Genomic DNA, 16,193 nt, shown 5'->3' on the forward strand with positions numbered 1-16,193 from the left:
AAGAAAACAAACCTAGTTCTCAGATGGTAACATTTGCTTTCCCTGGAAAACCCTTTCTGACCCATCTTCTTCCTCTGATGTCTCCAGTCAGGATGTCTAACATCTACAATTAGAAAAAAGCCTTGAAGATGAGATGAAATGTCCACACCAATGAATGATACCATTTTTTTTTTTTAGTTTAAGAGCTCCTTAAAAAAATTCCAGTGTAAGTGTTATTTATGTCCTGTAGAACAAATGTAAGGGAACTAACTGGCCACGTTCATGTTTCTTTGTTATCATCCACAAGTCCTGTAGGAGCAGTCTGTGGACTGCCAGGAATCCGCACGGCTCAGATTGAAAACCATTGCAGTGATGTATGCAGAATAGATATGCTGGCTGCAGAGCAGCAGTTGGGCTGGTATTCAGCCAGGTATGAAAGCTTCTGAACAGACAAAATATTTCATTAATAACCTCTGTTTAATAGAAAGTGCTATTGCTGGAGGACTTATATATGAGTTTCACTTCTGAAGAAGAAACCGTACTATAGGCCACTTGATCCTGAAACATATTAACCTTACTAAGCAAGTAGTGCAAATAGACTGAGACTGTGTGCTGGCTGTTTTAAGGTAACCTCAAAGGATCTTCCACCCCTTTCCTTGGGAGACTATTCCACAGCCAGATAGATGCTCCGTTAAGATTTGCCTTCAGACTGAATGATGCAGTTTGCTGTATTTTATCCCCCTGCCCCTGTTTTACATATTGCCTCCATCTATGCTTTTCAAACCTCCTCTGAAACATGCTGGGGCATGTGCAATACCCTCTAAGCATGATGCTAAGGCTCCATTTGTCCCTTTTCCTGTATTCCCGCTTGACTCTGCATTACCCTCTGCCAGGCACAGCAGGGGGATCTGGATGGAAGAAGTTTCCTGGAAAGTTTCCTTTCTGCAAGTGCAGGATTTTCCTCCGCTGCTGCAGGGATGCATCGTCCGTTGCGGTTTTCAGAGGGCAGAAGCAGGGAGCTGAGTGGCATTACTGAATCTCTAATTCGGTGCCATTAGCAAGGAACACATTCAAATGCTTCTCCCTTAATGAAGCGTTGGCTGTTCCTTCCTGGCGTTTCATTAAAGTGCAAGCTGGAGCAAGCGAAGATGCACTGGAGTGAAAACAGGGAGAGAGGGGCCCCAGCTGGAGCCCTGTGCCCTCCCTCAGCCCCTCCAGCCTCCTGCAGCTGGACCCCTCCCCCAGCTCACAAAAGATTAAAGCAACTTTTTTTTTGTTTTGAGGGTTTTTGTTGTTGTTGTCGTCGCCTTTTCCCAGTGCCGTGCCCATCGTTCCAAAGAGAAGAGTGAATATTTGATTGCAGTAATTAGTTAATCAGTAACTGGCATAATTTTTTCCCTGATTAATGTTTGAATAATCATTGCAGCCCTATCTGTAGGCAGTCCTGTTATCAGAGTCACTTTGAAAACAGCTTTGAAAAGATATATCTGCATCCTTACAGATAAAATTAGACAGGTCAGATGCTCCACCCTCTGAAAACTGCTCCTTCACTGAAGTTGGTCAGGGGGAAAAAGAGATCAAAAATGCATTCTCTTCTCCCAGCTCACTCATTTGCACTTCCCTGTAAGTACCGTGCTGGAAGGACATGGGGAATGAGTCCATATGGAAAATTCCAAGCTCACAGGGCAGATGGAGGCACAGGATGGGCCTTCCTGAAAATGAGGACCAGGGAAAACATTCATACAAAGACTAATCTCTCTGTCCCCAGAGCTTTTTTCATTGCTCCAAGGAAATGCTGAAACAGAGGGACCACATATTTATCTCAGGGAAGAGTAAGCTCAGTGTGGACACCGTGTATTTACACACACACACACATATATACACTTATAATATTATACATATATATATAATATTTTTATATATAATGCGTGCTTTATATATGCACAAGAAAAACATTTAACTTCATAGAAAGAAAACAATGTGATCTCCTCCTTGCAGGAGTAAGTCCAATTCCTAAAGTGGTGTTAAAGTTCAAAGTCAGCCCTGCTCTGGAGGGATGAATAGCACTCACTGGGGATTGCTATAAACAGGCCTGGGTGGGAATTTTTCAACCCCCAAAAAATTTTGTAACAAATTATTAATTCTGAAAAACTTAAACTCTCCAGAAGAGAGTTTCCCAGTCTCAGGAACAGTCTTTTTGGCTCCTGGGTGGGATTTCTAAGTGAAATGTGAGACAGAGAGAGTTCAAGTGAGTATATGCAGTGCTCAGAATGCTCAACAAGAGGCAATGCTCAATGGGAAGGGCCCAAATTTCAAAACCATGGCCTCTCCAATTGAGTTTGGAAACCTGGACCCCAGTTTTACTCATCCCTGATCAGTGCTGTAGGCTCTGGCACATGAGCTATTCCAAGGGTCTGCTCCCAGTCTGTCGTCTCTCCCCAAAAAACATGAAAGACTGAAAGTTTTCTGGTTTTTTGTCACTGTGAAACAGGGATATTTCTAAAATCCTGAAAATGGTGGGAGGATGGGGTACCGTTTCCTGACAGCTCCACCTAGGCGACCTTGCAGAAATTATAACATCTGCAATGGGCACATCAGTACTTGCGTGATGGGCCCGTCAGCAGCTGTGACTTGATCCTCAGGTCACAAAATCCGGATCAAGAAGACAGAGGGTATTTTCCCAAGGAACATTTCTGTTTATTTGACAGAATGCTATTGGGGTTTTTTTTAGCCACCATAAGCTATCAACAGCAGCCATGGGAGACTAGTGATCCTTGCTGTGTCTGTTACCAGTGGCTAGGTAAATAGATCATGATCTGCTAGAAGAAAAGAGTGAGATGTGTACAGCAAGTGGATAAAATGCCCCCTCTGTAACCAGGGCTATCACCACAAGTATGAGCTGGATAGGATAAAACAGACACACGCCCAAGCATCCTTTCCCAGATACAAGTTGAATCCCCTCCTTGAGCCAGTTCTCAGGAAACCACAGCACTGATGTATATCAGGTGGAAATCAAAGGGATTTTTAGATTAAAGAAGAGACAAGCAGCATATTTGTGTATGAGGACTGACACTACATCACTCAGAAGAGCTGGACCCAGCTATTCTGTGTGACCCCACAGACATTAGCAGGAAAGGGTTGAAGGAACCTCCTCTATGAATCCTAGTCTCTATGAGACTAGGATTTCCTGTAATACACACAAAGAAATATATTTAGTGATCTTACAGTGTGATACCACAAGTAAATCAGGAACAATGCAATTCAGTTACGACCAGACCATCTTATCTTTATCTAAACTATGTTCTCAGTTATGTTATAACTTAAGGAAAAAAATTGTATCATCTACTGACTTCTTGGCAATAAGGCCATTTCTTCTGACCTTTGGCCCATGGAAAGCTTCAAGTTATTTGTCTCACGCCTCCAGTATTCCCTGGACATTTAACTTCCACTTAGCCTACCTAATGCTGAGCTGACAAAAGCTGTCTTGGTAATGGGTACTCGTATGTGCGAAACTACTACCTATACTCCTATCGTATTCTGTCTCTAATGATTATTGTATAATATTTCCTACTTTCTCTTACGCTTAATACTATACTTAGACCTACTAAAAGAGTCAGGATTAAATGACAGGTGAACAGCTATCAAAATGGATAATGCTATTCCCCTTGCGTCAGGAAGACTCCCAGAGTGATATGGTCTGACTGACCAGTGCATTTGTAGTCATGAGAAACCAAGCAGACAGATACCTCCTCATTTCTGTCTCTGGAGGAAAGAGAGCTGCTTAGATCTGCTTTCTGGCTGCTTAGCATGCACTGGCCATCCATAGGGGTGAAGAAAGTAGGACCCAAACAGCGATTGGAGAGGACCCTTGGACAACTCTGTTTCATTCCCGGACTTGGAAGAGCCAGGTCGCTTACTAGTAAAGCCAATAAAAACTGTGAGATTCATTCTTGCTTATATAATTTCAGAAATAGATCTCATCTTCCAAACACTGTTTCTGCCTTAATAATTGACCTGGTCCTGCCGATACAGAGATATCTGCAGGACGGAAAAGATGATCATTCACTTTTACTCGTGCTCCTCCCAGTGTGGATGCATGAAAGACAGAGGGTCACAGACTCCCTTGTCCATTTATTTAACTAAGGGAATTTGTGACTGGAGCTGCCCAGCAAACCCAGGGCTCCCAGACTGGGGAGAGCTAGGGCTGCTGTCCTGTCCCTCCTGGTGGCAACTCCACAGCCCCTGGAGACTCAGACTTCACTGGAAATGCAGGGACCAGAAGCAGTGTTAAATTTAGACCACGTTCATTTCTGCTGTCTGAGGGAAGAGGGAGCAGCTGCCTATGCCCTGGATCCCACATCTGAGCTATCTCTCCCTCACGCTTGGATGCTTGGGCATGCGGAAAGTCTGGGAAAGGACTAGGGCTGGGGGTAGAGGCAGGAAAGCTGGAGGACCTCTACCCACTCTCATCCCGAGGGAGAATCTCCCCAGGCTTGGATGTATTTTTAATCTGTTCCATCAGCAATAACAAACACAGTCAGAAGAAGTAATAACAGGGATTTTGCTGTGTATGAACTTGTTATCACAAAATGTAATCTCTCAATCAAATTAGAGCTGTGTTCAGACATTCTCTTCACTGACCTTGGGCTCATCAAGAGAAAAACATTTCTTTCCAAAAGTGGCCTGTTCTTCACTCAGCCACCTGAGCATGTTCCCCTCGTAACTACCTCTTTAATCTGTAGATGCCTAACCACACCTGCCTAACTCCGTCTGAGTCAACAAGTGAGGTCAAAGCAGCTTATGATGTTTTCTTTAACATGAAATGTCTCATAAAACCGACAGCTGAGTCTGTTTAGTATCGATGCTCTTGTTACTTCTGTGCCCAGGCCAAATTCCAAGCCAGAAGAGTTACAGCCTACTCTGGATTTATCCTATAGTTTCAGATGGCCAAGAGTACCTCTTCTCTTCATATTCTTAAATGATGTGTAGCTATGAACTGAAAAGCAACTGCTATAGTTCACAGCAGGGCTAACTGAATTTCAGTGCTGGGCAGAGTAATACCAGTATGCATGATGTGTAGTAAGTTGATGAAGCTTGTTAGATATCTTGGGTGTTAGACATCTTGGGTGGAAGACACTCACTCATCATTTACCTAGGCATAACTCCTCAGGCAATCAGCTCAGGATGTCAGACACCCTCCATCCCAGAGTGCCAGTGCTTAATGGCTCACACGGAGCAAATAGCTACTGCACCTGCTTGTTTGGCCAGTGCTCCTTATGATGAACGTTTGGGAGGATTTCTTCCTGACCCCTAAGGCTGATCGGACAATTCCCTGGTGCAGGCGAGCTGGGTCTTTGTCCAGTGCTCCAGCAGACTCGTCAACTCACCTAGCAGAAGTTATAGGGCAGAGGTACCAAATGACCCTGCCGTGTCCTTAACTTGCCAGCATGCATAATTCATCTTCCTCAGCTAACCTGCAGTCCTTCCACCCTTCTGGTGACTGTAGCAGCATTTGCAATGCAGAGCACTCCTTTAATTTTATTTATTGAGTGACTGATTTGCACAGCGGGGCATCACTTTGTTTATTCTCCGCTATCGTTGTTACCTTTAATGAAGACAATGAAGAATTTAAAATAATAATTAAAAAATATATCCCCCTTAGTTACCATGGCAACAAGCTGGAGCTTTTTAACACTGCCACATATTCCATCTGTTTCTTTCTTTTAAATGACAAAACAGCTTCCTCCCATACCAGCATTGCATGGAGGAGAGGAGGTTCTCAGGTGGAGGAAAACAGAAATTCCAGCTAACAAACAACTCACATTACTACCCTGAAGGAAAGGCACTTTCTAGTCAAGAGTGGTTTCCTCCCACCAATTCTGTCTAACAAGCCTTTCTCTACACAAAAAAGGGCACAGGTCTGTTAACAATCAAGCCTCCGGGACTTCTCTCACTCCTCCATCGCCAGGGCAATAGGTACAGTGGTGAATGTCTTCCTCCCTTATCTCCATCTCAAGCTAAATCGAACTCTATCAGCTGAATGTCCTTCAGCTTGGTGCAAGTCTAGACCTGGGTATGACTCTGAGCAGTTTGGAAGACAGAGAGCAAGAGCATTCTTGTGATATTGCGAGAGAGATGTTAACAACAAAGTGCTTTCTGATAGATTTGAGGGATGTGGATTAGGGGTAAATAAAATATCATAAATTTATTATTTTCTAGCCTCAAAGTTTCCTTCACTGCTCTCTAACCCAGATGTCCTGGGTGGACTTTTTTCTTTTCTTCCTCTTTCTCAGACTGTTTTGGGGCTTACCCCAGCCCATCCCAGTTCCCAAAAATCTCTTAGCTCTCTAAAATGAACTGGTCTTCTCTCTTCCCTTGGGCTCTTAGTTTTGTTGGCAGATAAACCCTCTCCTCCTAAAGACTGGCTGTCTGCCACTGCTCAGATGTAAGTCACACCTGCCTCCTGCTTAGCATCTGACTCACGGTTTAATCTGGAATCATTTGTTATATGAAGTCTCCATCTGCAAGATTTTGCTCTTACTTGTATGGATGTAAAGCCAGAGCAATTCTCCCAGATTTGGTGGACCTACTCTGCCTTTTATGCTTGCATTACCAAGACCAGGACTATGCCCACATGTTCCATTTGGTCTTGCAACCAATAGTCCACAGAGGAACACCAATGGACAAAACTGAATGTTTAGAAAGCAGGCTGGGAAGTGACCTTACATGCCCAGCAAAAGCAAACCTTATCTTCAGAATCAAAGAGGTTGTGGTCTCTCTCCAGCTTCCAGGGTTTGTTGTTTTTTTTTTTTTTCCATTATCTAAATGTCTCCTGTAGTCTTCTGTCTTCCTTGGCAGTAGATTTTGCTTTTTTCACCTTGTGCCCCAGTGTTTCTCCCAGAGTCCAGTTTAACCACCCAGAATTTTAGTTTCAGACAAGCTGTTTTGGGGTTTTGCCTCTTCTCATACAGTCAGTTTATTGGTTCCTTCTGTCCTTCCAAATAAACAGCAGATTGCAGTTAGGAGTGGAGGGGAAAAGCCTGTTGGCTGTTTCTCTCTGGAAAGCAATCTGAGAGTCCACCCAGTGATGGAGCAACAACCAAGCCTGAAATGAGAGCCAGCACCTGGTCAGGAGAGGTTAATGCCTTTCACTTCTGCATATATGGATCCTGGCTAGAGCCAGGTCTCATCTTGACCACTACTAACAGCCACTAGAATACCATCCTGATGGCAATCTCTGCTTTGGAAAGATTCAGGGCTGAACAGCAGAGAAATGGGACAGTCAATAGCAGGGATGTATCTGCAGAAAGCTTGGAGGTTACAGCAGACTGGAGTAGAAGAAAGTGCTGTAACACTGACTGAAGTTGCCTCAGGACATGACTAACAGGACAGGCACCTGGTGGAGTTGAAGGGACAACTATGTAGTGGTTGCAGCGTAGAGAACTGTGACAGAAGCAGCAAGACTGGTGTGAGTGAAGGATGAATAGGAAGGTCTGAGTATGGTCATGCAAGAAGGAACAGCAGAAGAGCTGTAAGAACAACCGATGTTGATGGCACCAAAATGACATCACCAGGATCACAACATATCTACAGGTAGTTTCTCGAGAAACCCAGAAAAACACTGTAAAAATAAAGGGATATGATTTTTTTGTTTTGATCAGCACTGGTGTTCTAGCCCTGAAAGATGTCAGTGCAGAGACAGAAATATCATTAGCCTTTCTCTGCCATGCAGAGACTGAGATGCTCCTTCTCTCCTTCTCCCCTCATCTCACTCCATAAGAAGGAGGTTCCCAGAAATGCTATTACTTTCCTGGAGAATACAGAAAGTTATGAGAGCAGCAGGGATGTTTGCCTGTAACCCTGATGAGCCATTGAGCCAGGGCTGAAGAGTGGTGAAGCTTGTCTGCTGACCAGCCCAGCGTGGGAAGCATGGTAGAGAGTTCCTCAGTGAAGCAAGAACTGGACACTGTTGGATGAGAACCAGAAGAGCTGAGTGGCCTATTAACAAGTGGGATGGAAAAACCGCTTGACGAGTAGTAGAAGATGGAAAAATGGCTGGTTTTGTGACACCTTGCCTTGGGTTTTCTAAAGGCAATGTGCAATCTCTGAATGATAAACTACCAGCAATGTGGTTGATATCAGCCTTAAGAGATGTGATGAAATCTTTGAGGGGCAGAAGGGGAAAACAGATCTATAATATCTTCTGTAATATGTGTGAGCCAGGAGTGCTTGGGGCAGACATGCCACCATCCTGCCTTGGACCTGCTGTTTCACAGTTGTCCATCACGGGGGATTTTACCCTTTACCCCGAGGTGTCCCTTGGTGTCCATTGCAATAAACAGGGCCCTGGAGCCAGATGGTCCCATTAGCAGTCCTGATGCTGGCAAGACAAGAGCACAGCACTTGGCACTTTATTACCTTCTCCTTTACATTGTGTATAACTGATGGTTGTGCTGCTAAAGAAGGACAAATATGATAAATAACCATGGAAAAGAAATCTATGGAGATGGATATTCTACTGTAAACCATATGTCTCTGTCCAGAGCTACTGCACAGTCATTACTGAAAATGGCAGGGTAATAAAAAGCAAGATTTCCTACATTTTCAATAATGTTTTCTGACTACCTGAAATACCAAGTGTTGAGAGACTGGCCAGAATTTCGGCCCTGGAGGCCAGACAAAACCTCCTCATGTCACGCCTTCTGGGACCTTTCGCTAAGAAGAGGGAATCATTGCTGTCGACCAGCGCTTGCCTGGCACCAGGTCCTCCTCCTTCTGCTGGTGGTGAATCTGCGCCTCCAAAAGAAGCCAGTTTTCACTGCAGTCCTGGTGATCATAGAGCTAAATGTATTGGCCCTTGGCATTAGCTGTGCAAGGATGGAAAACTTACTCAGAGGAAGAACACATGCATAAATTGAGGAAAATACAGAATACTAGTGCCAGGAAAGAGTTAAATCCCCAGTTTTCCAGGATCCCTGATGACAGAGTCAACCCATCAAATTCCTTTCTCACTCACTGATGAGGATGTCCTATGGGTAACAGCTTCTGGACACCCATCTATGAAACTCCACTTATGGCTAGACTATCAGTTCAGGTATTCCTTTGCAGGTCTTCCTCTAATCCCCACAAAATCACCTGCCTTCACTCTCTTAATCCAGCTAATTATTCACCTCAATTAACATCCCTACAAGGAGGATTTACCAGGGGTATTTCTGCTCTAATAATGCCCTGACCATCATCTTTTGCCTCAAAGTCTTCTGTGACAGCTATCATTGTTAAGCTTTCAGTCTATGTTGGCTCTCTGAATTGCTTGATTTATATCTTCTGCAGCAAATCCTTACAGGATGAAAGCTAAAAGTGCTTAGCAAAGCAAGAACCCAGATCAATGAAATCATGAGTAAACACAATATGCTCCAAGTTAGAGGCAGTGCTGTCCGTTTACCTGCATCCAGGGAGACACGGTGAGTGGGACGTTAATTAACTGTTGCCCCCAAACACGAATGCCTTCTGCAATTCAAAAGAAATTCTTTTTAATCTTACAAATCTGAAATCCAAGGTTATAGTGGTTTATTGCCCTGTCACAGAGAGCACTATGGGTAGGGAATCCGTACAAATGGAAATAGAGTAATTTCCTCCTCTGCCTGAGTAGGTGGAATAAAGACTCCTTCTTCCCTTAGAGCTCTGGCTCTTGGGCACTGGAAAGCTGGAAGATTGCCTTTTTACTAGCAACTATGGATGGAATAGGGGTTTTCAGTTGGATTTCTGCCCCAATGGATTCGTTGAAGTGAAACATTACAGAAGAGAAGAACATCTGCAATCCCTCCTTCCAAGCCTTATCATCTTCTCCTAGCTGCTAAGAGGAGCCAAAGGATTTGTTCCCCTACCTGTCTTCGCTGAGCTATTTTTCATAGTGGACAGAGAAAGGCTTAAATGTTACAGATGGCTGAAAATCTTGTGGCATCAGCACAGAATGGCTGTTTCTGTTCATGCTAATAGCCCGAAATGAACAGCAGCAGCAGCAACATGCCATTGTGAGCCTCGCTCCAGTCCCTTTAGTGTCAATCAACTGAAAAAAATGAACCAACATACCTGATGTCAAAGAGAGTCCAAGGCCTTTTTGGCCCAAATCTCTCACTGTTACTAAGACTGCTTTGGCTCCCTCAGTGGTAGCAATGGAAAGCGAGAAGGCTCATCCAGACAGTTGCCAGCATTGTTAATGTGTTGTTTAGCAAAGCTGGACCTAAGTGGCTGTATAGGGTATTTGTGTGTTATGCATAGCAAGGGAACTATGAAAAGCCTCTTGTTGTGTTTGAGACCATTTGGTTACCAGGTCCCATTAACTCAGCTCTCTGTGATAGCTTGGAGCCCACAGGTCAGTGTCGCATAGCCTTTTCTTCGCTGTATGCTTTTGGAGCAGCATTAAAGGTGACTAGCAGCTGACTATCTAACTGCTTTCTGTCTGTTAACTGAAGCAGTAGATGAATACACAGCATCCTTTACATGTGAGCTTTTGGTTGGAAGACCTCTCCATCTGGCCTTGTAAAAGTCTTTCCATATACTCAGTCCCTTCATGCCCTGCCTCCTTTGTTCTTACTTCTTCCTTTTATTAGAATGCAGCTGCCTCTGGTAGGATGAGAAACCAGCTAGATTATATGTCTGCACAGCAAACTGATTATTTTCATTCTCACATCAAGTAATAGCTGTAAATGCAGTTACTTGGTGCAAGAGCACCTGTCACTGAAACCCATCACTGGAGCCCTGGAGCCCTCTGCTCCCCACCCTCCTCCATGCAAAACAGGTATTTGCCAGCAGACATTTGCATGCACGTGTGTGTCCTCTCTACAGCCTTCTCTGTAACGAAGTGTGTAAGGAGGTGTTCAGCCAGGCCCGTGTTTGAACTGTTCATCTAACAACAGAAAAAGTAATCCTTAAAAAAAAAAGGGAAAAAAAGAGCCAGTATGTTAATACTTCAAGAGATGCATTTGTTGGAGACAGATTCCAGGGGGCTCCTGAGATGTTGAGCTTAGCTAGTATTAAGTGACAGGACCTAAAACTCAGTTTCCATGCTTTTCTGCAGATATGTTTTTAACACCAACCATGGTTACACCTTGGACCAGCATCCTAGGAAAGCAGATGGGTTTTCCTGGCATCAGGTTTCCTGGGCTTTTGGAGGCTACTGCATCCTGTTGTTAGGGGAATGTATTTTCCAGAGCCTTAATGGGATTCTATCTATTTCCAAATATAATGGCTCCCTCCTAATTTTCAGGCATGAGGCACTGCCAGGCATGGCTCAGCCTGACACCATTTTACTACAATGCACATGTGAAAATAGTCTGATTTCTGCATTGAGTTTCCAAGCCAGGAATTAATTGAGCCAAGAACAAATAAATAATTCCTTGTTTATTCCTCGGTTAAGCTTTGCTGCTGTTGTCAGGCCATAACAGGTCAGGGAGGAGAATTGTTCTCTGTGCCTCAAAGAAAATATTACTTGCCATTACAGAAAATTAATAAATGGCAGGACTCCAGAGTGGGAAAGGACTTCTCCTCCTCTTTTTAATTTACACTAGTGTTTAGTAATCTTTGCCCCTTAACTGTAAGTGGTTGGAGTATCACTACTACTTTTTGAAACAGAGGAAAACTTTAAGCCAGAAATCACAGAAAAGATAAGATGCAGACCTTCCCTGGGGTTTTCTCCCACTTTGGACACCACAGAGGTTCCCCCATGGGGAAGCTGTAGAGGTCACTCCTGGCTTTAGGGACAAATCCAGGGACAAGATGCCTGGAAGCACTGAGCTTGTGAGCTGAACACATATGTTTCCATGTAGAAGCACCTGGGAGTTAGAGTTCAGCAGAGCATCATTGCCAAAGTAAAGCCATGGGATCTGAAACACAGCCTCCTTCTGAAGGTCTTCTTCCTTTACCACCACAGTAGGAGGCAACAGGAGTTGCTGGTAGCTGCAGCTCTTCATTCGTAGGTGCTTTTGAAAAGCTCTTTACCTTGTGATTCAGTTTCTGATCACCAGGAAATTTGCTCTTGGCTTTATATCTTGGGTGAGAATCAGTCTGAGGAGCAGGGACATTTCCTAGCAATGTGAGCATTGCTTCTACATGGTGAGCCCTGAAAGGAGACCTTTCCTTGGAGCTCAACCTCCTTTGTTGCAGGTTTCTTCTTTCTGGCAGCTGAGGAGAGTCTCCATGGTCTCTGTCCATCACGACAGAAGATAGGCAGCTTGGGAGCCTACCTTGTGTCTCACCCATGGAGACACATCCATTGCTAGCACCCACCTCTGCCTGGGCAGTGCCCTGTAGTCCTGTGCTTGAGCTCTCTACACTACAGGGGCACTGCAAAGGCACCTTCTTGGCTAAGATTGCTTTTTTGGAACTGGCTAATTTAGGGCGGGGACACACAACAGTCCTGCTGCAGCAAGGGAGGTGCCCAGGCCATCTCTCCCTGCTCAGAGCTGCTCGGGATGCTCTGCTTCTCTGTGAGACAAGGGACGGCACCCGGACTCTGCTCCATGCCTCTACCAGCCATCCCTGCCTATAGCGTGTGGTTACTGTTGCTGCAGTGCTTTTACCTTGATATTTTACATTCCTATTCTGCTTTTAGTTTTAACGTTGTTTGATGCGCAATGGGCCCCTTCCAGAGCAGTGGTAAGCACCACTGAAATAATTACAGTTGGTAGAGCTCGCCTGTCTTTATGTAACACGTAATTTTCCTCCAGCTTTGAGACGAGTATCTTGTGGAGAAGAACAAAGTGGCCATTTAGTGGTGTCCACTAAAATTATGCAAGAGTATAGGGCAAAAAGCAAAGTGAGAACCCGCACTAATCAGAAGTGTTAGGGAGATTTAAAGAGCGGGACTATAATTAACCAGGCAGGAATGTGGCCAGGAAACCCTGTTTAGTGCCCCACTTTCTTTAGGAAAGGACCTGAATTTTCTGTGTGCAGCAAATAAGGGATTTACCAGAATATTAAGAATATAGAATCATAGAATCATAGAATGGTTTGGGTTGGAAGGGACCTCAAAGATCATCTAGTTCCAACCCCCCTGCTGCAGACAGGGACACCCTCCACTAGACCACGTTGTCCAAAGCCCCATCCAACCTGGTCTTAAACACTTCCAGGGTTGGGGCCTCCACAACCTCTCTGGGCAACCACTTCCAGTACCTCACCACTCTAAGAGTAAAGAATTTCTTTCTAACATCTAATCTAAATATATGTAATACCCCCATCCCTATGTGACAGCACATTCTTGGTACAAATAGAAAGGTATTGCTTGCCACCCATGGTCTACTGCCCTTGCTACTTAAAGACCCCAAGCACTTTGCATTTTGCCAGCCACTTGGAATATATATACTAGCTATAAAATGATACTTAAAGAGTTCCCGCACTTTGTACAAATGGCTATTTATGACCTGCCATCAATGTTGTTCTACAGAGAGGCATGGGGAGGGGGGATTGATGGAGCACTGAGCCTAATCCATCAGTCACTTTGCTACAAACTCTAAACAGATTTTAATTGTGCGGCCAGATTTACTCCAGCCATCTGTATAGCAAACATGTCTCGCCATTGAAATAGAGAAATACTTTATCCTGAATGCTCTTTTGCTATGTATATATTGTATCAATGTCAATAAAATATTTGTCACAGCAAAAATGTAAGCCTGTCTGCTGCATAACTGAGAGCCCCAATGGAAGGCAACACTCCCAGATTTAATGCTGACTAAACTTCTCAGTTGCACAGGAAATTAATGGGGCTGGGGAAGAGCCTTGCAATTAGAGGAGCAGGGCTACAAATTCTTGCCTTGCTGTTGGCTTTCTTTATTGGAAAGATCTCAGTTCTCCGAGCAGGACTGGGCTGGCGGCTGGAATTGCTGGGAGCTTTTATTTCTCCTCAGAGCAAGCAAAATAAAGCCACTGGCACGACAAGCTTGCCTACGCCTCCATCCCCTGCTCTGCCAGAGCACCCTGGGTTGTTCCCCACGCAGAGCTGTGGATTTACTCCCCGCAACCCCTTTAAACCATGGCATCACTGCTGAGACTGCCAACATGGGACCCAATTAGGTGGTGCTACAAAGATGTTGATGCCTGTGGTCTGAGATCTGTCGGCTCGTCTCAAATATCCCCTGAACTGCCATGAAGTGGTAGCAGCTTTTAATCACCGCTGAGCTTGACTCAGTTCAGACCATTTCCTCGAGCTATCCAGTCCTTTTGTCCGCCTCACTTCCATGATGATTAAAACTCTGTTTACTGCAAGAAGACACTTTCTTCTTTAAATTTTATTCCTTTCCTCATCACTAGCTATAACAGAATTGCTCCTGAAGATCTGTAGTTTAAGTGACTTTCATGTAACATGCCCCTCTCTTGTGGTAGACTCAGCCTGCCACCTCAGATCTCCAGACTGCCTGGCACAGTCACCATGCTCGAGACCTGGTATCCAGCCCTGCCACAGCTCAGCTCCGTCTGGCGCTTGGAGAGGCACCGAATTACGCCACAGACAGACCCTCTCAGCCACTCACAGATCTGTTTTAAACCAGGTAGAACAGTTTTTCTTCGCAATTCCTAATGCACCTGCTAATGATACGTAGCACAGACTAAAAGTGCCCAGTATAGCCTGAAAGCTGGTTTATGCAGGAGAGGTTGGTCTCCGGGACTCCCGGGAGTGCTGTGCAGGTGAGAAACACTTTCTCTGCAATCAATTGACCAGTGCGTGCAGGTGTCATCTTTGCTGTTTGTGAAGGTGCAAATCCTCCCAGTCCCATCGCATCCACATTTGTATTTTTCTCCTGTGGCATTGTGGGTACCACTCACTCATCTGTTGCGATTTTGGGTTATTCAAACAGCTGATGGCACAGGACTTTAGTCTAATTAACCTGAATGGATGCTGGTGTGCTAAACATTGTGTACTCTGATTTATAGAGGATACCTCAAAGGCTTATCCTTGCAAGGCTTTTCAGAATCCAATTTGTTTTTCACTTTCTGCTGTTTGCTTGTTCCTCGGCATTTCTCTCTGGTGGACAATGAAAACAGACGCCTGGCTTTCACTTCAGTTTCCAGTCAGGTTTACTCTGAATTTTGTGCGCTAACAGAGTAACATTTGTGTTGCAAGCCCCCAAAGGGGATTTTTCCTTGTTTTTAAGAATGTTTCTTTCATGGGATTTTTTTTTTAATGAATTGCTGTGCAATATTTTTATTGGTCTGTGGTATTTTTTGGGCACGCTTATTTCCAGCAAAAGCTGTACTGGGGGTTACACTCAAGCCTTGGTGCTTCCCTTAAAATGGTGGTCCCTGGGCAATAGTTATATGAATCTAAAACATTCATCACAGGCTTCCTGTGTGCATGAAGGGAAGAACAGATATTGACAGTCTCTTATCTCTATTTCTGGCCAGCCTTGCTTGGTATCAGGGCAGCTAGTTCTCAAATCACCAGATGAACCCAGACTTCTGCGCTGTGTGATTCAGAGACGTCTGCCAAAAGAAGAAAACAGTAGGTCAGTGTCGGTCCTTCGGCGTTAACCTGGCGATGTTCGCTGCACAGGCGAGAGCCTCGTCTCCTGGGTGATATTGAACAACCCAGGAACGACTCCAAACTCCTCAGGCTTTGCTCTCGCTAGGCTGGCGGCACAGTTCGCCCTTCTCCCATTAGTGGTGAAGTGAGACAAGGAGTATGTGGATGCGAAGATGAGAAGGGATCCCAGTGAGGCAGGCAATAGTTTGGCAGTTAAATTTACCATCAAAAACACTCTAATGTATTCTAGAGGCATTTTAAGTGCACTGCATTAAACACAACTGGTAATACAAAAACAGAGCAGAAATATGCCTTTGATTTCCTTGCCTGTGTTTTATTGCTCTAGTGTGTGCTCTGTAAACCACATGAGCATTTGCATCCAGTGTAAGGCATTAAGTGACGGTGCAATTCAGTGGCCAATGTTCCTGCCTCCAGGCAGGCAGGTCGGAGGTTCAGATTTTCCTTCAAGCTCATACCTGCTGGTAGGACAGCAGCAAAGGGCTGGAGGGATAAGTTGCTTTTTGGACCAAGCATTAAACACAGAAACATTGTAAGAAACAACAGGATGAAAATGAGGATGCACATCACTCATTGCAGAAACATTATAGCAGAGTACGTACATCTGACACAAAACAAAATTTATTAAAATGACAGTACAAAGTCAAGCACTGAAAAATTAGAGAAAGGCAGGAATCTTCAGGCA

The sequence above is a fragment of the Grus americana genome, chromosome 3 (assembly GCF_028858705.1).
Source record: "Grus americana isolate bGruAme1 chromosome 3, bGruAme1.mat, whole genome shotgun sequence".
Taxonomy (NCBI): domain Eukaryota; kingdom Metazoa; phylum Chordata; class Aves; order Gruiformes; family Gruidae; genus Grus; species Grus americana.